The following is a 23,706-nucleotide window of genomic DNA, read 5'->3' as shown; positions in this document are numbered from 1 at the left end:
AGTTATACTGGAGGAAAACATTGCTTTTCTAGACTTTTAAAATAAATATTTTAGCATCAGATCACAACAGCAGTTAAGGTCAGAGGAAAAAAAATAGAAACTGACAAAGTTGAAGGAAAGAGTGATTATTTCAGGCTCCTTCAACAAAAGACAAGCTAAAAATAACAAAACACAACGAAGTTACACTTTGAAGGTCTAAATGTGAGAAGTTTTCAAAAGGTAACAGATTATAGAATTAAAATCAAAACTTCTTGTCCAATCAATATTTTAAGAAAATCTTGTTCAAACACAGGGAACTAATCTATATCTCTCTCCCCTAGTTACTGGTTTCTTTCTGTAGCAGGAGCAGCCATGGGAAACAGATCTCTGGGACACCGAATGTTGGAGGAAGGAGTTTATTCGGCCGGGAGCCAGGTGGCATATTTGCCTAATATCCAAGCTCGCCTAACAAAGGAAGGTTCCTTCTTTATATAAGCTTTAGATGTTACACGTGGAAGAATTTTAGGTTTATAGCTTAGCATATGAAAAGGGTCTCTGTTTACAGTCTTAGGAATTACATATGAAAAGGGTTTCAGTTTACCGTCTTAGGAATGAAAAGGGGAAGTTTACAGTCTTAGGAATGAAAAAAAGGAGGTTGATCTGAGATGCCTGGGTCTCCCTCTTCATTTCTAGCTTGTTTTGCAAACAACCCAAGTCCATAATTTGAATTAATCTCTAGATAACTTCTGAGTTAAACAAAATTATCCTTTTTATCAATAAGAAACACATCTTCTTTGGCACATTTTGTACATGGAATTATACAATTCACAAGAATTCTTATTCTTAACAACTCTAAATTTAAATGGAAACCTAGGAAGCAGGAAATCCTGAACTGTCTATCAGATATTAACATTTTACAAATGAGAAACATGAATGGTTTCAGGTCCAGAAAACTTAAGGAATTTTGGAAACTCAAGAAAAGAGGAATTCACCCAATTCATACAGGTATCTGCAAGCACAGATAAATTCTTAGTTGTGCTCAAGAGGCCTTTAAAAATCAAATCAGAGTTTCCTTATGATGAAAAGTTCCCGCAAAGCCAATTTAAAAGAGCCTTTATGAACAGTAATTCTTGCTGCACTTTATGCAAATAATCAGGCAAACTATAATAAGATCAAAACTGACTTTGCAAATAAATTGGTCCTACTTTGATTTGCCTTTCATGGAAATGGAGAACTGGAGAGAGAAAAATTATGTTTTGGAAGAAAACTATAGTACAACTGTTATTAGGTTAATCTTTGACCTATGGCAAGCTGGTTGCCCATGATATGGAGATATATCTGTGCTGTGTTGCACTCAGCTATTAAAGGTAAAGGTTACCAGTGAAATTTAGATATGGATTCAATATAAGAAGTTGGTTCCCTGGATGCATAAGGAAATAAAAATTAATTTTTTTTTTTTAATTTCAATCCATTGTTTTTTGTTATCTATATGAACCAAAATGTATCTGAGGCAGGTCTCAATTAATTTCAAAGTTTATGTTGACAAGGGTAAGGATATGTGCCTGTGAGACAGGACTGTGCCTTTCTCCAAAGATGATTTTGAGGGCTTCAATATTTAAAGGAGAAAGGGCAGATATTGAGGAAAGAGGAAGAAATTTTAAAAAGGTATAGGAAGATAAGAGACAAATGGTTGCATTCTTTTGAGACTTTGATCAGCCTTTCACTGACTACACAATTACATGTGAGAAGGAGTAAAGGAATAGCCACTTCTGCCTCAGTCTAGTTCAGTGAATCTGCATTTTTACACAAACAAAGGGGGAGAGGAAGCAATCAGAGATGCATTTGTTTCAGATGAGCAGAGGGATGACTTAGACTTCTGTGCTTTGTCCCATGCCTGTGAAGATAAGCTATCAATTTATATGCCAGGGTGAAAGTCAACGGAATAAAATGGGAATCAGGTTTGCCTGACATAGTTTCCAGCCTGACTTCTCCCTTAGGCTTAGTGATTTGGGGGTACCGAGATTTATTTTCCTTTCATATCTGTAACAACTGAAATTAAAGTAAAAGAATATTGGGTCAGGCCTTGAGGCTAAACCAAGCCTAGATGCAGGTCTATCTGAGCTCAGATCACTAGCCTCAAGGCTACTCACAAATGAGAAAATTATGCCGGGAAACCAGAAAGTACTGCTGAGACATTTGGTTCCCTGGAAGGTAGTAAATGTGGGGAAGGGGTGAAACCAAGTAACTTCTGAAACTACAGGGTATAATGTGAAGGAATTGTTCCATTTTATAAATAAATATAATTAGCTTCCATGAGGAACCTTTACTAAAATGGATTGTGAGAGTAATTAATTTAGATGCAGTGTCTATGGTTTTAAATGCTTCAGAGTGGAAGAGCAGGTTTTGCTTGATACAGAGCCCATAGCTCACAATTGAACAATTGCAGATGGGTATATATAATCCAGACACACAGGATGTTATTCCCAAAAGAACAGGCTACTTGGTGGACTGGATAAAACACTGTGAGAACTATATACTCTGAGAAGGAGAATTGTCCCACTCCACCTATAAATGCCAAGTGGAACACTCCAGGGGAAGCAACAGATATGCTTCAAATGTAAGCCGTGGAGGACTGGCTTTATAATGATGTGACAGGCCAGGTCTCACTGATGCAGGCCTCCATAACTGTTTCAGTGCTGACTGAGTGGTTAAATTAAATGTTAAAAGTGAAAAGAGCCAGTGCCCTCATACAAAGCCTGGATTATAACAAAAGTCCATCAGGAATTTTGCCTAGGACTTTCCTGGGCCTTGGGCCATGGGCAAGATAATGAAGGAATCCTTACAGGACCCCTTTAGGATTAAATAAGTTTAATCCTGGGGGTCTGAAGAAATTTCCCAAGCCTCCATGAACAAGTTTATTGGGGGTCTTAGGAATTTCCCAAACCTCCATGATTTAGCAGGAGACAAGATAGGATAATCACTCCAGCACCTGGACCCATTTAGATTAAGTAAATTTACTGAGCCTCCAGAGGAAGGTCTTCAGAACTCAGATCTCAGTTGTAGATTAAAATAAGTTAATCACTTATGTTTTTAGATGAATGACACTTACACACAGACAAATAATTTAGAAGGTATATAAGCTCTGGAAGACTTTGTAATTTTGAGTTGGTCTGGCAATATTTTCCAGGCCTTCTCCCTATAACTGGTTAAAGGAATCAAAACTGTCTTCCTCCCCAGTTCATTTGCATCTCGTTATTGGGCTGGGAGAAATAGCAGTCTGACCCTCGGTTTGGTCCGGGAACAGTGATAGAAATATTAACTTGGCCAGGCATAGTGGCTCACGCCTGTAATCCCTGCACTTTGGGAGGCCAAGGTGGGTGGATCACCCGAGGTCAGGAGTTTGAGTCTAGCCTGGCCAACATGGTGAAACCCCGTCTCTCCTAAAAATACAAAAAAATTAACTGGGTGCATTGGTGGGCACCTGTAATCCCAGCTACTCGGAGGTTGAAAAAGGAGAATTGCTTGAACACTTGAGGCAGAGGTTGCAGTGAGCTGAGATTGCGCCATAGCACTCCATCCTGGGCGACAAGAGTGAAACTCCTTCTCAAAAAAAAAAAGGAAAGAAAGAAAGAAACATTAACCTTACTTTTTGGCTTTTGGTTTTTTGCTCTTAGATTGCTTACAGTTTTAACAGTTAATGAGTACCTGGCACCTCTATTCTTGTCTGGCCTAGAATGTTTAATTGGCTATAAGTCTTTTTTGACTCCAAGTCCCTTGGCTATAGGGGTCCCAATGAGGAACAGGATGGGCTTTGAGCCGGTAGTCATCCCACCCTGGAAATGACATGGAACAAAACAGAGTTTGGCCATTAATGCACCCTCTGGCATATTCCAATGGGACCTCAGTTTCCAAGAAATAATTTTTACCTGGGAAAAGTTCTTGCCCTCTTGCCCTGCTAACCGTACTGGTAGCCCCTAGAAATGGGTTGGCTCTTAGCCCCTTTCATAATGTTGACTTGGAGATTTTTCATGGACTCTCTGATGCTTGAGGATTTTTTTCCTCCCTTGAAACAGAAGCTAGGTCACTAATTGTTAGGGACAAGTTGCCTCAGAAAATCCTCTCTATGGAAGCTGACCTCCCACCCCCGACTCTGATTGCTCTGCAGCTGCATTCCTGATCTCTTATCTAGGTGACATGCTAGCAAGATTGCCAGACATGCTACCATTAAGTAAAGTCTGGTTGCAGCCATCGAGACAGTGCAGGGAGGAGGTCATGGAAAATAAATGTCTGTTACACATACTTGTAAATTCCTGTTTTACACTCCCTGTCATGACCTGAACCAACCTCTCAGGTTAAATTTTCAAAGAGCCCTGGTTGAGGAGGAAGTCCATTCGATGGTTGGAGGATCTTAGAATTTTATTTTTGGTTTACACCACACACAGCTACATTTCTGCCTGCACATAGCTATATTCCTTCCCCACTATATAACCTCCCAGTTTTAGTTTGTTGGAGAACAAAGCCAGAATAAAGCCAGTTCCAGCCATAGCACTGCAGCTTGTATTAGATGAGAGAAATCTACAAAAACATAATTATAAAAGATGGATAAAATTTATAAAACAACTGAGAAGGCAAAATTTGAGGGGGCTCCAATGGATCAAGTTTTACTGCTTATAGTTTATGTGCCTGCCACAAAAAAAAGAAAACAAAACTTTTTGGTAGGAAGATCATTTAAAATCTCTGTTTTTAATATGTAAGGCCTGTCATTTAATAAAAAAAAATTATGAGATGATCTAAAAAAAAGAACTAAATATTAAAACATCGATCGATAGGCCAAATTATAAAAACTGACCTACATGTGGTTCAGATAATAATATCAGTAAAACGAAAATTATCTGAGACAGGTCTCATTCATTTAGAAGTTTATTTTGCCAAGCTTAAGGACATGCCCAGGAGGATAAAATATAAACGCCAAAATAGTCTGTGGTCTGTGCCTTTCTACAAAGATGACTTTGAGAGTTTCAGTTTTAAAGGGGAAAAACAAGCTTCAGGGGAAAAAGTGAAGGTGTGGTAAGCCACATGTTGCAAGGGAAAAAGAGCAGGAAGGAGAATAGTCAGTGATGTATTCCTTACAGTAAATGGGCATTTTACCTAAGATAAGGTGAAGACAGAGTAGCTGTCTGTGGAGACGTTTAACCTTTCATCTGTAGCCGTCTGCTTAGGAACAACAAAAGGCAGTTTTTTGCATGATTCAGCTTTCAGCTTGATTTTTTTTCTTATTGGGATATTGAGCTGGGTTTTTGAGTTTTCCTTTCATGTGTTAGACAGAAATGTAAAGCAATAATGATTAGTGTGTTCAAGTAAATGGAGAAAAGTATTAAGAATTTCAACAATGTAAAATAATTCAAGAATAAATAACACCGGGGTCAGCTGGGGGGAAATAGGGGAAGGATGGTGGGGGGTGGGGAGCTGGGGAGAGATAGCAAGGGGAGAGATGCCAGATGTAGGTGATGGGGAGGAAGGCAGCAAATCACACTGCCACATGTGTACCTATGCAACAATCTTGCATGTTCTTCACATGTACCCCAAAACCTAAAATGCAATAAAATAAATAAATGGGAAAAAAAATTTTCGAGTAATTTAATTAAGGACTAGAAGGGGACAAGATAGAATCCAACAAATGAAAGTGTTTAAGAGGGAAGGAGTAGCTATGGACATCAAATGGTTCTAAGGAATCAAGTCAGTTAAGACGTAAGGAATATTCCGTTGATATAGTAAAAAGATAGTCTTTGTTGAACTTGGTGAGAACTATTTTTTTTTAAAATAGAAGAATTCATATTGAATTATATTGATGAGGTTTATGGAGTAATTTATTAATCGTGGATTTACAAAATGAGTTATTAATCTCCTGGGCATTCCTTATATGCCCTCTGACAAAGAAACTCACTTCATGGCAAAAGAAATGGGGCAGTGAGTGCCAATTTCCTGTATTTAACACCCACATCCATCACCCAAAATCAGCTAGTTTGTTAGAGCAGAGGAATGAGTTGAATGCTTTTTTAAAGACTTAATTGTGGTATAATAGGGAACACAATACTTAAGCAGATTGAAGTGTTTTCCTATATAACTTGTATTTGCTTTAAAACACCTGTCAAAATATGGTGCCAACCTTCTATATGTAGAATGTGAAAGTAGGAGTAGCTGCTTTGTGTATTACATGTGAGAGCCCACATAATAAATATGTGCTTCTTGTTTGCCAAACTAAATTTTGATGTGTTTAGAGGTCCCAGTCCCAAAGGTTGTAACGTTTCCAATAAAAGAACATAGTCATGTTGCTATTAATTTAGAAATAAGAATTCAGGAATTCTTATCCTAATAATTTAGGAATTTGGTTCTTAATAATTTAGAAGTTGAGAACCGGGTCACTACTGGCAATTTTGTGCTGCTTATGCTCCTAAAACCACCAGTAATATTGTTCAAAGTGAAGGATTCAAATGCTAAGTGCAAACTGAGTATGGCTACACAATGAGACAAGCAGGACTGTGTCTAGGACCCAAGGAATAACAAATAGCACTTTGTCCTCTCTTTATCAAGAGAATAGGCAATAGAAAGTTATGATGGTCCTATGTAAACGGACTACTGAAAACTCAGATTCAGTGAGAATGAATATGAGGGTCAAATTATGGTAAAAACAGTGCTGGAAGAAGATAAAGGGAATGTAATATAAGTGCTTGGAAAAGAAAGCTATAATTCTATTTTAGTTATATGTGGAAAGACAATAATAGGAATTTTTTTCAAACATTGAATTTTCCCCCTTTCCCTACACTATTCTGCTCTGTTCTATTGAGGAAGAAGACCCAGGCATCTGGGATTCCCTCCCCCTCTGTCATCCACTGTGCATCTCAATAGAAGAGAGAGCAGGCCAGCTGGCACCTCCTGAATCTCCTTCCTGAAAATGACACACTTGTTCTTGGGGAAATCTGCTTCCCACGGCCGATCCTGCTACATTTTTGGTGCGTTGGCCTGGAAGCGAGTCTCGGATACCAGACGGTGTGGGAAAAGATCTTTCAATTGATTTGCTTAGCTCTGTGGAGCATCCCTGTGGGGGCTCCTGCTCCCTGGGGTGACGCATCCTGAGAGCGCTTCTGGGCAGGTATTTGCCCTGTGGAAAAGCCTCACCAGAGAGGAGCAGGAAGGCCCTGCAGTGCGGATCCACCCAGTGGCTGAACACCAAGGAGGAAAGGGTATTTGAGATGTCCAGACTCCTGAATCTGGTAAGATTGAACCCGGGAAAGCAGCGCACCCCCTTTTGGGTTGGAAGCGTGGCCTGATCACCTATGAGTGCCAGGTTCAGCACTTTTGAATGTAGCTCTTTCTCTCTCTCTGTAACTAACCTTGGAAGCTTTTTGCTTATAGTTTTGAATTGGAAGGAGAGCGATTGGATGGGTGTCTGTGTGTGTAGATGTGTCTGACCAGACTCATCAGCTGTGAAAGGTATCAGGACCTTTAGGAAGGGCCTCATGCATTGAGCAATTTGTAAGAATTAGAGACAGCCACATAAGGCTGAGTGAAGAAGGCTCTGGGCATTGTGAAAGGATTGAAGTGAACGTAAATCGGAGAGTGCTCTGTGCTGTGTCTTGCTAGGTGGGAACAGGAACTGCTGTAAGTGAACTAACTCTCTCCTAACAGTGGGAATTGTTTCTTTGAAGTGTTAATAGGGTCACTCCCATAGCAAGCCCACCCCTTTAGAAACCATGCTGAAAATTTTCAAGAAGGGATTTAGTGGGAGTTATAAAGTAACTATGACACCAGAGAAATTAAGGGCTTTATGTAGAGAAGATTGGCCAGCATTTAGGGTAGGTTGGACCCCAGAGGGGACCCTAGACAGGTCCCTTTTCTCCAAAGTAAGGCATGAGGTTAAATACGGTGAACTAGAACACCTCAATCAATTTCCATACATAGACTGGTGGTTGCAGTTAGTTTTGAAATCTCCAAAGTGTCTAAGAGAGAAGGCAGAGACTGTTTTAGTAGCCAAGGGACAGACTGCTAGAAACCAGTATCCCCCTCGCCGCCAAGAAGAGGCAAATTCAGTGGCAGAAACAGGCAGGATTTGCATGCATGAATACTTCACAGTTATTGGAAAGAGCTAACCAGGTGTTTGTAAACTGAGAGGCAGTAAGCCAGAGGGAAAATCATAGGGAAAGGGGACTTCAGGCTCAACGGAAGGCCGACTTGATAGCTGCTGCTATGAGAGGAACGCCCCCAAGAGTGTGGAAAAAGGGGGGTTCCTGGAAATCCCCACAGTCTGCCCACCCATGCCTACAATGCGATCAGTGTGCATTTTGTCAAGAAATAGGACATTGGAAGAAAAAATGTTCACAGTTAACTGGAGAACAGGGTGATCCTAAGCACGAGGATCCAGATAAAAGTGAAGGGGCTCTGTTCAATCTAATGGAAGGGCCACTGGACTAAAAGAGAGGAGGGCCGGACTCATATGCCCCCAAAGAGCCCACAGTCTGGACGACAGCCCTGAAACCCCCGATCAAAAAAATAAATAAATAAATAAAACCAATATTGTTAAAGCTATTAAGGTGTTGACAGAACAGACTTTCTTGTACTTAATGGACTGCCCCTGCCCCCTTCTCCCATCTCTGGCAAAACCTGTTGTGCAAATCAAGGACCACTATCCCATTCAACAAAAGAGACTCCCTGCAGCTAAAACTGCCTCAGTCAGGGGTTATCTGGGTTCTCATTGTCCCTAGGAAAGGAGGGTGGAGCCTTCCTAGCCAGGAGCAGAAGACTGATACTATCACCCAGGCCCATGCTGGGCTTGAGTGACTTTGCACCCAACTCATACACGCAGTTGGGATTATTGCCAGCAGCAGATAGTTGGTTCACTTAATTGGACTTAAAGAATACCTCCTTAGCATTGGGCTGGACTTGGAGGGTCAAATACTATTTGCATTTCCATGGGAGAAACTCAAAAGCAGGTGTAACCACCCAATACACCTGGACCCAGCTTTCCAGGGGCTCAAAAACTCTCTCATAACCTTTGGGGAGGCATCAGCCTGTGACCACCCCCCAGAAGCTTCTTGCTTGCATGCTGCCCCGTATGCTGATAACCTTCTATTGGGACACCCCACGGCAGTCGGGTGCGCAAACAAATGCCTTACTTCAGCACCTGGAGGACTGTGGGTATAAAGTGTCTAAAAGGAAAGTCCAGCTTTGCCAAAAAGCAATGCAGTATCTGAGGCTCACCATCTGGAAGGGAACGCAGCCTAGAAGCAGAGAGGAAGCAAGCCGCTTGCAAAATGACAGAACCTGAAACTAAAAGGCAGGCGAGAGAGCTCCTGGGAGCCCTGGGTTTTATAAACTGTGGATTTCCCAACTTCACAGTATTGGCCAAACCATTACACAAAGTGACAAAGTCGGGAGGGGAGAAGACAAGACACCCTTTGAATGGGGCAGAAGCTAAAAGTGAAGCTTCTGTCAGCCTGGCTTTGGGGCTAGCCGATTTTAACACAGTCTTTTCATGCTGTCAGAAAAAAAAAAAAGAAAACAAAGAAAAAAATGGCAATCAAAGATTCTAGCCTCACTCTGGGAAGAATTAAAATATCAAAGCACCCCACACAGCGGTGACATTAATGAATACCTAAAGACCTCATTGGTAAGCTAGCCAAATACCAGGGCCTGCTATGTGCAGCGGTTGTACCAGCCGTACATGAGACCACTGGTTTAGGTCAAGAGTCACTTGAAAAGATGCTGGGCCGGTGCTTTTACATCTCACACTTATCGGCCTCAACCAAAACTGTGGCACAGCTATGCATTCGTTACATGTAGGCAACGCAACATGAGGCAGGGTCCAACTATTCCCCCTGAAATTCAATCTTATGGAGCAGCTCTGTTTGAAGATCTCTAGGTAGACTTTACTGAAATGCCCAAGTATGGGCAACATAAGTAGTTGCTGGTCCTAGTGTGCACATACTCTGGGTGGGTAGAGGCCTTAAAAGGCCCATGAAGTAACCCGTGTGCTGCTTCGAGATCTGATCCCTAAGTTTGGACTGCCACTGCGCATCGGATCAGACACAGACCAGCATCTGTGGCAGATTTAGTCCAGAAAACAGCAACAGCCTTGGGTATCACCTAGAAACTGCATGGCACCTATGGACCTCAGAGTTCCGGAAGAGTGGAAAGAATGAATTGGACCATCAAAAACAGCTTAGGGAAAGTGTATCAGGCAACAAGATTAAAGTGGATACAGGCACTTCCCTTGGGATTATTCAAAATTAGATGCACCCCGTCTAGGAAGACAGGATATTCTCCTATGAAGTCTTATATCATAGGCCCCCTCCCCTACTCTGGGCACTCCTGGGAACTCCTTGGGAGTGGGGAGAGATTGAGTTAGGATGCTAGTTACCAGCTCCTGGTGTTGTGCTGGACCAAGCATAGGAAGTCAACACCAAGACAAAAGTATGCCAAATTGCAGGGTCTTTATTGCCGGTGGCCATGGAGGACTCGCGTCTCTCCAACCCGGGGCCCCCAAAAGGAGCCTGTCAGGACCCTTTATATCCGTAAAAATCACCTTGGGCATGAAGGTGAGGGGCAGGGGTGGTGGTGAGGGGGTTCCTAGGCAAAGATGGAGTGAGGGGCTCAGGACATTCCGAGGGCCAGGGGCCTTTTTGACATTCTGGTTGTTACTTAAGTGATTCACAAAAGTAAAGATTAGCATTTGTTTACACATTGTCTGGGTAAGGTGGCGATTATAGTCCTTAATTACTTATTCACATTTGGGTTATAGAGAGCAATTTCAACAGAAAGCTGAGGTGTGGTTGAGGTATGCAGTTTTATGGGGCTTTTTACCATGTCACATTCCCCCCTTGTTTTATTTACAGGAATTAAATCATTGATTCCTCCAACAGGTTAGTAGTGTTTGTTTGTTTGTTTGTTCTAAGGACTCATACTGAGACCTTAGTATCATTAATTTTATGGAGTCTACCCTAGATTTTGTGAACCTGAGCAGTTGGTTTAGGAGGCAGGGGCCGAACATGAGACCCAGTAAGAGTAGGGCCAGAGGTCCCACCAGGCCCGTGAGGAGGGAAGTGAGCCAAGGGGACCAGGAAAACATTTTTTGAGACCAGCTTTCCAAAGCCTCTTGAAGTTTTTTTCAGGTTTCGAGATTCTGTCTAACCAGGGGGAGGCTCTATCGGATGAGGCCTGATCTATTAGCATAGAAGCAGCATTGTTCATTAAGGGCGGCACATAACCCCCCTTGTTTTAAGAACAGTAAGTCTAGTCCTCGCCTGTTTTGGAGGACCATTTCAGCCAAAGACTCAACCTGATCAGTGAGTTGGGAAATGGAGTTTTCCAAGTGGCTTAGGTCAGTATCTATGTGCTGAGAGAGAGTTTTAAAGTTTTGGTCCCCAGTTATAAGAGCTGATATTCCAACTGCAGTGGATTAGCAATGCCTAATCCAACCAGTAGAGGGCTGACGATAGGGACTCGCTTCCATCGGGCAGTAATAATATCTGATGGGGCCAGGGGGTTGAGTCCCTGTTGGCCATCATAAATGTCAACTCTGGGGAGGATGTGTACCGGGGTGCAGAGTATGGGAGCAGAGCTGCTGAATTGGTATGTGGAAATGCAGTTGGTGAGGCCAAAAGTGCAGGCTAACCAAGTAGTACCTGGGGCCCGATAGTAAAGGTTTTTACCATTAAATGTTACATTGTGGGAGACATTACAATAGTGCCCATAGGGAGAACCTGCAAGGGTGTAATTTGGGGAGTGGTAGCAGTGCCCATACCCTTCTATGTCTCCCAGGGTTAAATGGAGTGTGGACTGGGAGCATGAAGAATTGGACAGGTTGGACGGTAATTGGGAAGCCAACCCGGTATAAAACGGTGGTTGAGGGTTTAGACAGAGCCAACAGTCTTTTCCTAAATCTGGGTTAGATTTGCTGAGGAGGTGGTGAGCCGAGGACAACAAGGCTAACAGGGTTGTGTCCTCTTCGAGCCAAGTTGGGGTTGTAGGGGAAGGTCGTTGAGGGGGGGTATTGATTATCTGGATGAGGGGGCTTTGTATTTTTAAGGGAGCCTCCTGTTGTTTTATGACCTGGGCAATGGGTCCTATAGGGTGGTTGGGTCTGGGCAGGGTTATACGCTGGATGGTAAAGATGTTTCCCACATCCCACCCACTCATATATACTCTGAGACCTCAGGTTTGCCCCGTTGTCCAACTACCATCTGGGGTAGTTACAGTTATTTTGGGTGGGTTACAAGACCTGGTGTAGCATGGGGATGGGGGAGAGTCTCCGTTAAAAGAGATGAAGGAGTCTATGTTTTTGGTACATCCTGATATAGTGGAGATAGTTTCACAACCCCAGTGGGGGCAAAAGAATTCATTTAAGTCTCCACAGTTCCATCTTTTTTGTGGGGTGGATCCTGGGCACAGATATAACCCCATGGTCTGGAGTTGTTGCTCTGCCCCTAAATTGCCGCACCTAGCTACACCTCCACTTGTTATGAAATTTAGGTAGAGGTCCAGGAGGGCACAGAGGTCTAGGGAGAAGGTAATGGGGGTCTTTGGAATGTACTCCAGGGTAAGATTGGCTAAGGTGGATCCCTTCCTGGTTAAGGAACTAACATATCCTCCAGTGGAGCCCTCAGTGAGGACCCATTGATAGTAGGTGGGTTCTAGGTGGGGGTTGCTATAGGGATTTACAGCACAGATTAGGGTGGCGAGGGTGGTGACCGTGAAGAGCGCACAAGTCTTAGCTTTACTGAGTCGGGGGATGAGTGTTTGACGCTCCATTGTCCTTCCGGTGGGGCAGTCTTGACATGGGTGTGATGAATCTAGGCCGTTAGTCCGTCCACCTTGAGAGTGGTGGGTGTGGTCAGGATAACCTCGTAGGGTCTCTTCCAACGGGGAGTGAGGCCAGAGGTGGCGAATCTTTTAACAAGGACAGAGTCTCCAGGCTGGAAGGGGTGTGTTGGCTGCTCTGCGAGGTCCAATGGGGTGGGACGGGTGTCCTTAATGAGCTGGTGTATCTGGGATTGAACAGACTGGAGCACCTGTAAGGACTTAAGGAGTGTACAGTTATGGACTTCAGCATGCACGGTATCTGCGGGTCTGGGGAGTAAGGGAGGGGACCTGCCGAACATAATTTCAAAAGGGGAGAAAACTTTTTGATAGGGTGTGCATTGGACACGGAGGAGGACAAAAGGAAGCAGGCTGACCCAGTTTTCACTGGTCTCTAGGATAAACTTTGTCAGGGTTTCTTTTAAGGTCCGGTTCATTCGTTCAACTTGCCCTGAACTCTGGGGACGATAGGCACAATGTAATTTCCAGGATACACCCAGGGCCTTGGCTAGGCCCTGAGAAATTTGTGCAGTAAAGGCGGGCCCATTGTTTGACCTCAGCGTTAGAGGGAGGCCAAACCGAGGAACAAGATCCTGTAATAGTTTTTTTGTGACCACCAAAGCAGTCTTGGACCTAGTGGGAAAGGCCTTGACCCATCCAGAGAACGTATCTATAAACACTAGGAGGTATTTATAGCCATTTGCCGGGGGCTTTATTTCAGTGAAATCTACTTCCCAGTGCACCCCAGGGCTAGTCCCTCTGAGTCTCACTCCTACCTGGCCAGACCTGTTCCCTCCCGGATTTCCTCGGGCACAGACATCACACTGAGTAGTAATTTCCTTGATAAGTTCATGTAAGTGGGGAATGTAGTGTTTGGCTTTTAGTGGCTCAGTTAATTTGGTCAGTCCTAAGTGAGTGGCCTGGTGTCTGTCCTTAACTAGAGCCCATCCTAGCGCCTTGGGGACCACAATCCTCGTGTCCAGTAGAATCCACCATCCTGTGGAATCTTATGTGCCCCCTTGTTCTTTAGCAAAGTTTTCTTCCTCAGGTGAGTACGTAGGGGTGGGGGGCAGGGTTGGGGCCGGCAGAGTCACAGGAAGAGTCAGAGGTTTTCCTGGCCCCAAGGCTGCCTGTCTGGCCTGTAGGCCAGCCGCCCCATTTCCCCTCACCTCTGGTGAATCTCCCTTCTGGTGTCCTTTGCAGTGTATCAATGCCACTGCCTTGGGCTTCCATATAGCTTCTAGTAGAGCTAGGATTTCTTCTTTATTTTTGATGGTTTTTTTCCTCTGAGGTAAGTAGTCCTCTTTCTTTATAAATGGCTCCATGTACATGAGCTGTAGCAAAGGCATACCGGCTCTCCGTATAGATGTTTACAGTTTTTCCCTCCACCCAGTCTAAGGCCTTTGTCAGAGCTATGAGTTCTGCCTTTTGGACTGAGGTTCCATGTGGAAGAGCCTGGGCCCGGATAACCTGCTCTGGGGTGACTACGGCTGCCCCGGCGTACCTCACTCCGTCGACCATGAAACTGCTGCCATCCGTATATAGTCCCTCCTCTGGGTTCTGCAGGGGGATGTCAGTGAGATCCGGACGTGCCGCGTGGAGGACATCTATTGTGTGTTGGCAGTTATATATGGGTTCCTCTGGCTCACTGTCTGGTAGCAGCATGGCAGGGTTAAAAATTGTAGCCTTTAAAAATTTTATGCGGGGCTGGTCCAAAAGTAAGGCCTGATATTGAACTATGCAGGCATTTGACATCCATTTTCCAGGAGCTCCACGGAGTAGTGACTCCACTGCGTGGGGTGCCACTAAGTTTAACTCCTGCCCCAAGGTTAATTTGTCTGCCTCCGTGACTAACAGGGCTGTAGCTGCCACCGATCTCAGACGAGCTGGCCACAAGAGGCTACGGAATCAAGTCTTTTTGAAAGGTAGGTGACTGGCCAGGACCATGGTCCCAACGACTGGGTGAGCACCCCTTTAGCGACTCCCTGTTTTTCATGCACAAACAACCGGAAGGGTTTAGAGATGTCTGGCAAGGCCAAGGCTGGGGCCATAGTCAGGGCAGTCTTGAGCTTGTCAAAAGCCAGCTTCTCTATCTCTGTCCATGTCAAGGGCTGATTTCCTCCAGTGCAGGCATACAGGGGCTTGGCTATCTTGGTGAATCCCGAAATCCATAGCCTGCAGTACCCTACTGCCCCAAGGAATTCTTGTACTTGGTGTTTTGTGGTGGGGGTGGGTATTTGCAGCACCACTTGGACTCGGCTGGATGCCAGTGCCCAGTTGCCTTTCTCTATTATATAGCCCAGATAAGTAACTTTTGGTTGGCAGAGTTGGGCCTTTTTAGCTGAGACCCGGCAACCCACAGTCTTTAATAATGACTGTGTGGTCTCTTTACAGGCCTCCTGGGTTTTTGTAGCCAATAGTAAGTCATCCACATATTGGAGTAGGGCACACTCAGGGAACTCAGCTTGGAAGTGGCAAGATCTTGGCTAACTGCCTCATCAAACAGAGTAGGGGAGTTTTTGAACTCCTGAGGCAGTCTTGTCCAGGTGAGTTGCCCCGAAACCCCAGTATCAGGGTCAGTCCATTCAAAAGCAAATATGGGCTGGCTAACAGGGGCCAGTGGGATGCAAAAGAATGCATCCTTGAGATTCAAGACAGTGTAATGGTGGTGTTCTGGTCCCAAGAGACTTAGGAGGGTGTATGGATTTGGAACCGTAGGGTGAACAGTTTCCACTTGTTTGTTTACCTCCCTTAAGTCCTGTACAGGCCGATAGTTCTTTGTGCCTGGTTTTAAGATGGGAAGCAAGGGGGAATTCCAAGGGGACTTACAGGTAGTAAGGATCCCTCCTTTTAGGAGTCTGGTTATATGTAGAACAATTCCCCGTCTGGCTTCCTGGCTCATGGGATATTGTCGTACCTGGACGGGAATTGCCTTGCCAGTAACTGAACCACGACTGGGGTACGGTGACTTGCCAAGCCTGGGGAATTTGTTTCAGCCCACACTCCGGGTACATTCTCTTGGAATTGGCGGAGGAGGTCTGATGTTGGTGGTTGATCTGCCTCTGTGGATAGAGCTTCCTGCAAGAGATACTCGTCTGACAGAGCACAGGTGATGAGGATTTGCTGAGGTGGCCCTGATGCCAAGGGAGGAGGAATTGAGAGGCAAGACTGACCCTCACTGAAAGAAATATTTGCTTGAATTTTGTGGAGTAAGTCCCATCCTAGGAGTGGGTACAGACACTCTGGAATGACTAAGAAGGAGTGGGTGACAGACAGTGCTGTTTCCCAGATCAGCGAATTGGTTGGTGGTCCAAGGGCTTGTCGTGGTTTTTCCTGTGGCCCCCTGGATAATTGTTTTTTTACTGGACAGTGGTCCTAGAGGCTGAGTAAGGACTGAGTGTGCTGCCCCGGTATCGACTAGGAAGCTGACAGGTGTGCCCCCAATTTTTAAGGTGACCCTGGGCTCCTGGGGGCTTAATAAATAAGAGCCCTGACCCCGTCAATCCTGGCTTTCTAAATTGAGAATGGCCCTCGGTGGCTTTCCCTGAGCTGTTTCTTGCCTTCTCCTCTCTGGGCATTCTTTCTTCCAGTGGCCTATCTGCCAGCAGTATGCACACTGGTTGCATCCTAGCCTGGGCTAGGGACCCCAGGGGCTCCCCTTTGGGATTTCCTGTCCCCGTGGGATAACTCGGGTTTCCTGAAATTCTGCAATTACTGCTTTAGTAACTCTCTTATCCTGTCTGGCTTCTGAAATGTCCCTATTGTAAAAAAACATTTTGGGCAATTTCCAGCAACTGGGACAAATTCATTCCCTGGAATCTCCCTAAGTTCTGTAGCTTTCTTTTACTATTAGGGCCTGACTGGGAAACAAAAGCCAGATTGATGGCCCGCTGATTTTCTGGAGCCTCAGGGTCAATCAGAGTGTAGGTGCGATAAGCGTCCTGTAGATGCTCAAGGAAGGCAGCTGGTGACTCCTGCGGGCCCTGAGTAACAGTCCCATCCTAGTCCCTACCTTAGAGAGGTTAGTGGGCTTTTGGGCCGCTCCCCTAACCCCTTCTAGTAGGTACCAGTGAAAATTGTTCAAAGCCTGTAAATGCACCGAGGTGTTTGGGTCCCACTGGGGTCTGGTGGAAGGGAAAGTTTCATTAATTTGCTCCTGGTGGTCCTCCACCGAGCACCCCCCTTTCCAATTATGGCCTATGGGCCTCCTGTCTAATTCTGCCCCTTTCTTCTGCAGTAAACAGTATTAGGAGTAATTGTTGACAATCATCCCAGGCGGGGCAGTGGGTTAGTAAGACAGACTCTAGGAACCCTGTGAGTGCCTGGGGCCTTTCAGAAAAGGGAGGGTGTTGAGCCTTCCAATTGTATAAATCACTAGAGGAGAAGGGGATGTGGATGGAGAAAGGGCAGCCCCGGCTACCTCCTTCCATTGGGGACACCTCTCGAAGGGGTAATACTCAGGGTGGGTATGGGGTCCCTCTACAGGTGTGGAGTGCGGACAAGGGCTGGCTACCAGTGCTGCCTGGAGAGGGGTGCTGAGACCTCTGTCCAGAGGGTCTAAAGTAAGGCAGAGGTAATTCTAGATCCTCTTTTGGGGTGGGGAGAATGGCCAGTGAAGTAGGTGCTGGCCATTCTTTGGACTGGCTGATCTGAAGTCCAGCCTGTTTTATGCAGCGCTTTAGCCATGGGGGAGGCCGTTGGACTAAACCCAACCATTGGTTGATATATGGAAACTGGTCAGGGTATCCAGGAGTTTCTGCAACCATTTTCCATACAGCCTGGGTAATTTTTGGGTCATAGGTCCCAGTATCTGGCCACCCAACTTGAAAAGACAGCCATTCAAGCTCACACAAAGAGCGGAGTTTTCCAGGGGTTATTTTCACCCCATATTGGCCTGAGAACCCAACCTTGAAGTTGGCCATCATGCATTGGAGGGGGTACAGGGCCAGGAGCTAGATGACCCCATTTGTGGTTTGTTTTTTTTAATGCCAACTTTCCCCCAAGAGATTTCACTAATTTAAAACTGGCTTCACTGAGGATTAAAACCAGCAAACTTGCAGTTGCAAATGCTGCACCCTGAGGTGGTGTGGCCTGACTGAAAGCCAGGTGGGGCTGGCAGCTGGCAGAAAAAACTTTTTGCATCACTTTAAAACAAAGCTCACAGCCGCTGGGCCAGCTGAGAGTTCCCCACCCCTGCGGCTTCTGGTTGGGGCTGGTGGCCTGAAGAAAAAAACTTTTTGCATCATTTTAAAATGAAACTCGCAGCTGCTGGGCCAGCTGAGAGTTCCCCACCCCTGTGGCTTTTGGTCGCCTTGACACAGGGACCCTAAAAAGCATTAAATTCCTCTCTCCTTATCTTTCTTCTTGCTCTCTCTCCTCTCTCTCTCCCTATTTCTGTCTTTTTTCTCCTCTTTCTCCACTCTCTTCTCTGTCTTCTGATAGTGACACAGGTCTTGTGGTTTTTGTAGTATTTCCAATTTTGGCAGGCATTATACTTGTGTTCTGCCCTTTCCAGCACTGGTTTTAAAAGTGCCTCTACAGCTAAATCTTGTAAGGAAAGTACAATTAATTTAATGGGTCTGTCTTCTGTATGGGCCAGGGGAACAGGTGGAAGGGGCCAAGAGTGCAGATAGGATTCCCCTAAGAAGCCCCAGAGGGGCCAGTAATAGGCCTTGTATAGGCTAAGTGCCACTCTGGCGTGGTCTTCTCTTAAATGACACCTGACATCCAGTGACCTTGGGAAAGTTGGAGAATGGCAAAACAAATGAACTAGGAAGTCCACAGGGTGTGAATTTTGAATCCATCACAGCGTACAGAGTTAACAAGAGATTTGCCAGTCTGTTTTTGTTAAGCTGTGACACCCCACTCCCAGCAGTCAGGGTGGTGCCAAAAAACTGAATAGGGGTGGGCTTCCAAGCACTGGCCGTAACAACACTTAATATCTTTTTGACAAAACAGACAATTATCTTGTTTCCATACCAAACGGTCAAGAAGAGTTGGCACCTTTTTGTCTAGGAATTTATTTCCCAGGACAGAGGAAAAACTACACCCAAGATGTTGTGGGCAGAATTCCCTTTTGGACATCAGCTGATGAAGGGAAAAGGAAATTATACCCAACATGGGCAGAAATACTCCTGTCCTAGGGGGGTGGTGGCTGAGAGAACTTACAGACCACAATGATTATAATAAGGAAAAAAACAAAAAGAGACAGGGCTAAAGCTATTTGCCACATGGCAGAGTCAGAAGAAGTGAGGTCTCAGTAGTAGAAGAAGAATAGGAGAAGGAGGGTGAACAGAGTTACTTCTAGGGGCATGAATTCAGTAAAGGTCCCCTGCAGCCAGTGGTCTGTTACCCACTGTAGAATATCTTCCACTCCAAGGGAAGCAGGCCTAAATCACTGTATATCGGCCGACAGGAATCTAACAAAACTGGTGAATCTACGATAAAGACAGAACTACATATAGGATTGACAGACAAAGGATGGGTGCCCCCCAGATGGGAGACCAGTCTGATGCCTGCCCGGCCACGTCCCCAGAGGGATGTTTCAGAGTGTCTTGGCTAAGGTGTACCCGTATAAACCCTGGGCCTGGCCACCTCAGAATTTTTAGTCCTGAGGTGAATCACCGTTATGCCCTATGATGTCCCCGTGGAACCACCGGTGAAGGCCCACACAAGCCCCGTAGCCTTCCAGCCATGGGACTACGTATATACACATGCACTCTCTCACTCACACTGAGGTTATGGAAAACAACCAAGAACTAAATTACCCGAGCCTCCAGTGAGGTAACCTGAGCCTCCAGTGATGTCTCACGGTAGGCTTGCCTGGTCAGAGTTGCAGTGACTGCATCCGGTCCCCCGACTCAGGCCCCCCTGAGAGACTGGTCCCCAGACCTGACTTACCTCGAGAGGTTCCCAGGACCCTGAGGAATTTTGGGTGAATGTCAGCTGGGTAGTCGCTTATCCTCCACGGGGCCAGAACTCTGGGGCCCTGGAACAGCTCAGGGGGCGCCTCCCCTAGAGGTACCTGAGGTGGGAGCCGCCGCCCGTGCGAGACCCTGAGATGGCTTTTGTCTGGTGATGGATGAAGATAAATCTCGGTGGGACCTCCAAATGTTGTACTGGACCGAGCATAGAAAGTCAACACCAAGACAAAAGTATGCCAAATTGCAGGGTCTTTATTGCCAGCGGCCATGGAGGACTCGCATCTCTCCAACCCGTGGCCCCCAAAAGGAGCCTGTCAGGACCCTTTATACCCTTAAAAATCACCTTGGGCGTGAGAGTGAGGGGCGGGGGTGGCGGTGAGGGGGTTCCAGACATTCCAGTGGATTCCTAGGCAAAGATGGAGTGAGGGGCTCAGGATATTCCGAGGGCCAGGGGCCTTTTTGATATTCTGGTTGTTACTTAAGTGATTCACAGAAGTAAAGATTAGCATTTGTTTACACATTGTCTGGGTAAGGTGGCGATTATAGTCCTTAATTACTTATTCACATTTGGGTTATAGAGAGCAGCTTCAACAGAAAGCTGAGATATGGTTGAGGTATGCAGTTTTATGGGGCTTTTTACCATGTCACACAGGGAGAATTGCTTAGGATACTTCAACCTGAGTAAATAACAAATGTCCTGTGAGCCGTTTTCTCCCCAGTTCACCCTTTCTCATTAGGTAATCATGTGTGGATAAAGGATGGGAGTATAACCCCTCTAAAGCCACAATGGAAAGGACCTCAGACCTGATCCTGACCAGTCCCACAGCCGTGAAGATAGAGGAAATCCCAGCCTGAATCCACCACAGCCGTGTAAAAATCAGCAGCAGCTGAGACTTGGACCAAGGCAAGGACTGCAGAATCACCTTAAGAAGGACAATAAGCCTTGCTCCAGCCACATCCCAGAAGCTGGCTGGTCCACTCATGGCCGAAGCATGAGGAGCTTCATCGTGGGACTTGTTCTTCTTAATATTTGGACTTGTACAGTAGGAACATTAACTAATTTTAAAGAATGCCCTCAGTATGTACACCAGGTAGGACGTAAAACTTACTGCCATTCTTTTGTCCTGCAGTTCTTATAAATGTACAGGGACACAGAAGGGAACCTGTTTATATAATGGTACTCAATATAAGGTACGTAATCCATGAGATGGACAGGTAGCTATGTCGTAGGCATCATTAAGCCCTCTTCCTTTCTATTATCTGTTAAGACATGTGGGCTGTTAATGTATTCAGTCTACTCTGCTAGGGAGAAAAGAAACCTAAAAATAGAAGATTGGACAAATGATAAGTGGCCACCGGAGAAAATTATTGAATATTATGGGCTGGCCACATGGGCTGAGGATGGCTCATGGGGATACCGGACCCCTGTTTACATGCCCAACCGGATCATCTGGTTGCAAGCTGTTTTGGAAATACTCACTAATGAAACGGGCAAAGCTCTGCCCCTCTTAGCCTGACAAGGAACTCAAATGAGAAACACGATTTATCAGAACTGGCTGGCCCTAGATTATTTGCTAGCAGCTGAAGGAGGAGTCTGTGGAAAATTCAATCTAAGCAACTGCTGTCTGCACGTGGATGACCAGGGTCAAGCAGTAGAAGATATTGTGCGAGACATGACCAAACTGGCACACGTGCCTGTACAGGTGTGGCACGGATTTAACCCTGAGTCCTTATTTGAAGATTGGTTCTCATCCTTAGGAGGATTCAAAACCCTCATCATAAGTGTTCTAATAATAATAGGTGTTTGTTTGCTGCTCCCTTGTCTACTCCCCCTGTTCCTTCAGATGATTAGCGGGTTCATCACTACTGTAGTTAGCCAAAAAATGACATCACAAGTATATTATATGTAACATTATCAGTCAGTTTCTTCGGAAAATCTGGAAAGTGAGAATGAAAGCGAGACCTCTCACTGATATTATAAAATGGTGAGGGTCTCAAAGGAGGTGGGGGTGAGGAAGGAGACCCAGGCATCTGGAATTCCCTCCCCCTCTGTCATCCACTGTGCATCTCAATAGAAGAGAGAGCAGGCCAGCTGGAGCCTCCTGAATCTCCTTCCTGAAAATAACATGCTTGGTCTTGGGGAAATCTGTTTCCCACAGCCGTTCCTGCTACAGTATCAATTGCAGAGGTGGTAGTAAATATTATAGATCTATTTTAAAGTATTACTGAACTGATAATAACCCATAATAATATGGTAGCTGATAGTGATAGGGACAGGAAAGAGATTCCAGGAAGAAAAGGGCCGGGCCCCTCGCAAGAGCCTTGCCCTCAAGCCTGGATCTGTGGTCCAAAGTGAGAACCTTATATCCCTGTTTTTCACTTAAATGTTGCCTTTTGCAAAACCATCCCTGGCCTACCCTACCCTCATCCTGTACCCATAAAAACCGCAGGCTCCACTGTCAAAGAGCAGAGAAGGAGGGAAAAGAAGAAGCAGCCAGACATCAAAGAGAAGCTACTTGACTTCAGAGGGATGGCTTGATAGCAAGACTTCAGAGAAGAGTCCTGCTGAGGATGGCTGGACTCCATCGGAATATCACCTTCCCACTCCATCTCTTTTCTGGCACCTCTTCCTACTGAGAGCCACTTTCATCAGCAATAAAATCCTCCACATTCACCACCCCTCAATTTGTTCGTGCAAACTCATTCCTCCTGGATGCCAGACAACGACTCGGGTGCAGGTGCAAAAGGCTGCCACATTGCCCCTCCACTGAGCTGTCAACACTTAAGCCATCTGCAGCAGCAAACTTAAAAGAGTGCACTGTAACAAATGTCCTCTTGGTCTTCAGGGGTCGCTGGTACCCGCTAGATGCTTCTGTGGGGCCGCACAGAGTTTTGCTCCTGTGGGTGCCCAAAAGCACTCACTCTGGCTTCTGCACCCACTCACCTGTGTATTCCCCCTCCTGTCAGGGGTTGAGACCTGCAGGCTGAGTAAGCAAGGCACCCCTGTCGCAAGGACTGTGAAGTGGTCAAGGAAAGTGTCCTGTTACATCAGGATTTTGTGTGTCCTCTGTGTTCGCTTTTCATCTGAACAATAAGAGTGGATGCTGAGGGTGAAAGAGATCAGCTGTGTTGGATATTCTGTTTGTTCTTATAGACCTCCTCTTCACCTTTTTAATCCCTTTTCAGTGCCTCGGGATGCTGACTCTTATGTTCAATATCCCTGGACACTAATGTCCTGAAGCTCTAGGCACTTTTGTGCTAATAGGAAGAATAAGCAAAGATTAAAAGGTGGGAGAATCCTTCCCTACAGCACTAGGAAATGGTTCTCACTGAGTGTACCTCCAGAGAGGCAGCCTTCATCAGCCGTAGTTTCTGCTGCTTCAGCTAATTGCTACCAGTATTGTTCTCTCAGGCTTCCCACGGTAGCTACCCCTGGGGTATTTCACTATCCCATTTGGTTTCCTTTGGTCTTATCTACATCTTGCAAATTGTCCCATTATTTTATCTTCTTAAATTTTCCTTTTAACGTATAACCTTTTTTATTGTTTTTGGATCCCAGGTGTTTCTTTTTTGTAAGAGTATATCATGGCCACCGTGGTCTCTCAACTTTTAAATTATGTAACGTGAAGATGTGTGTCTCTTAACTTTTTACCCCTGTGCACTTTTCTTCACCTATCTTTATTTATTTCCCTTTTTTCCATTATAACAACCCCCAGAAAATACATAATTTAGGTAATGGATAATTTATCACTTATGTTTAATATTGGAAGATATTTGTAGTTGATATTTGCAGATCATCTCTTAGTATTCAACTGGAATGAAAATTAATATAGGTTGATTTCATATCTTGTGTGCCGCAATAAACATGGGAGTGCAGGTATCTGCAGTATATATACACAATGGAATATTACTCGGCCATAAAAAGGGATTTGTCATTTGCAGAAACATGAGT

The 23,706-nt window shown here is 45.2% G+C and overlaps 1 protein-coding gene across 2 annotated transcripts in view; it reads left to right on the top strand.

Annotated features, from left to right (window-relative positions):
• The first annotated feature begins 7,099 nt into the window (after positions 1-7,099).
• CLEC12A (C-type lectin domain family 12 member A) overlaps positions 7,100-23,706 on the top strand; it is a 44,654-nt gene continuing 28,047 nt past the window's right edge. Inside the window, exon 1 of one of the 2 annotated variants that reach the window (XM_032254371.1) lies at positions 7,100-7,250. The gene's annotated coding sequence lies outside the window, so the exon portion shown is untranslated. Of the gene's footprint in view, positions 7,251-20,660; positions 20,946-23,706 lie in introns of those variants that run through there. The other variant, XM_032254370.1, reaches the window with a different exon arrangement.

Source organism: Sapajus apella, unplaced genomic scaffold (assembly GCF_009761245.1).
Source record: "Sapajus apella isolate SASKATOON/1434 unplaced genomic scaffold, GSC_monkey_1.0 scaffold86, whole genome shotgun sequence".
NCBI classification, from domain to species: Eukaryota; Metazoa; Chordata; class Mammalia; order Primates; family Cebidae; genus Sapajus; species Sapajus apella.
This window is presented reverse-complemented; position numbering and strand designations above follow the sequence as displayed.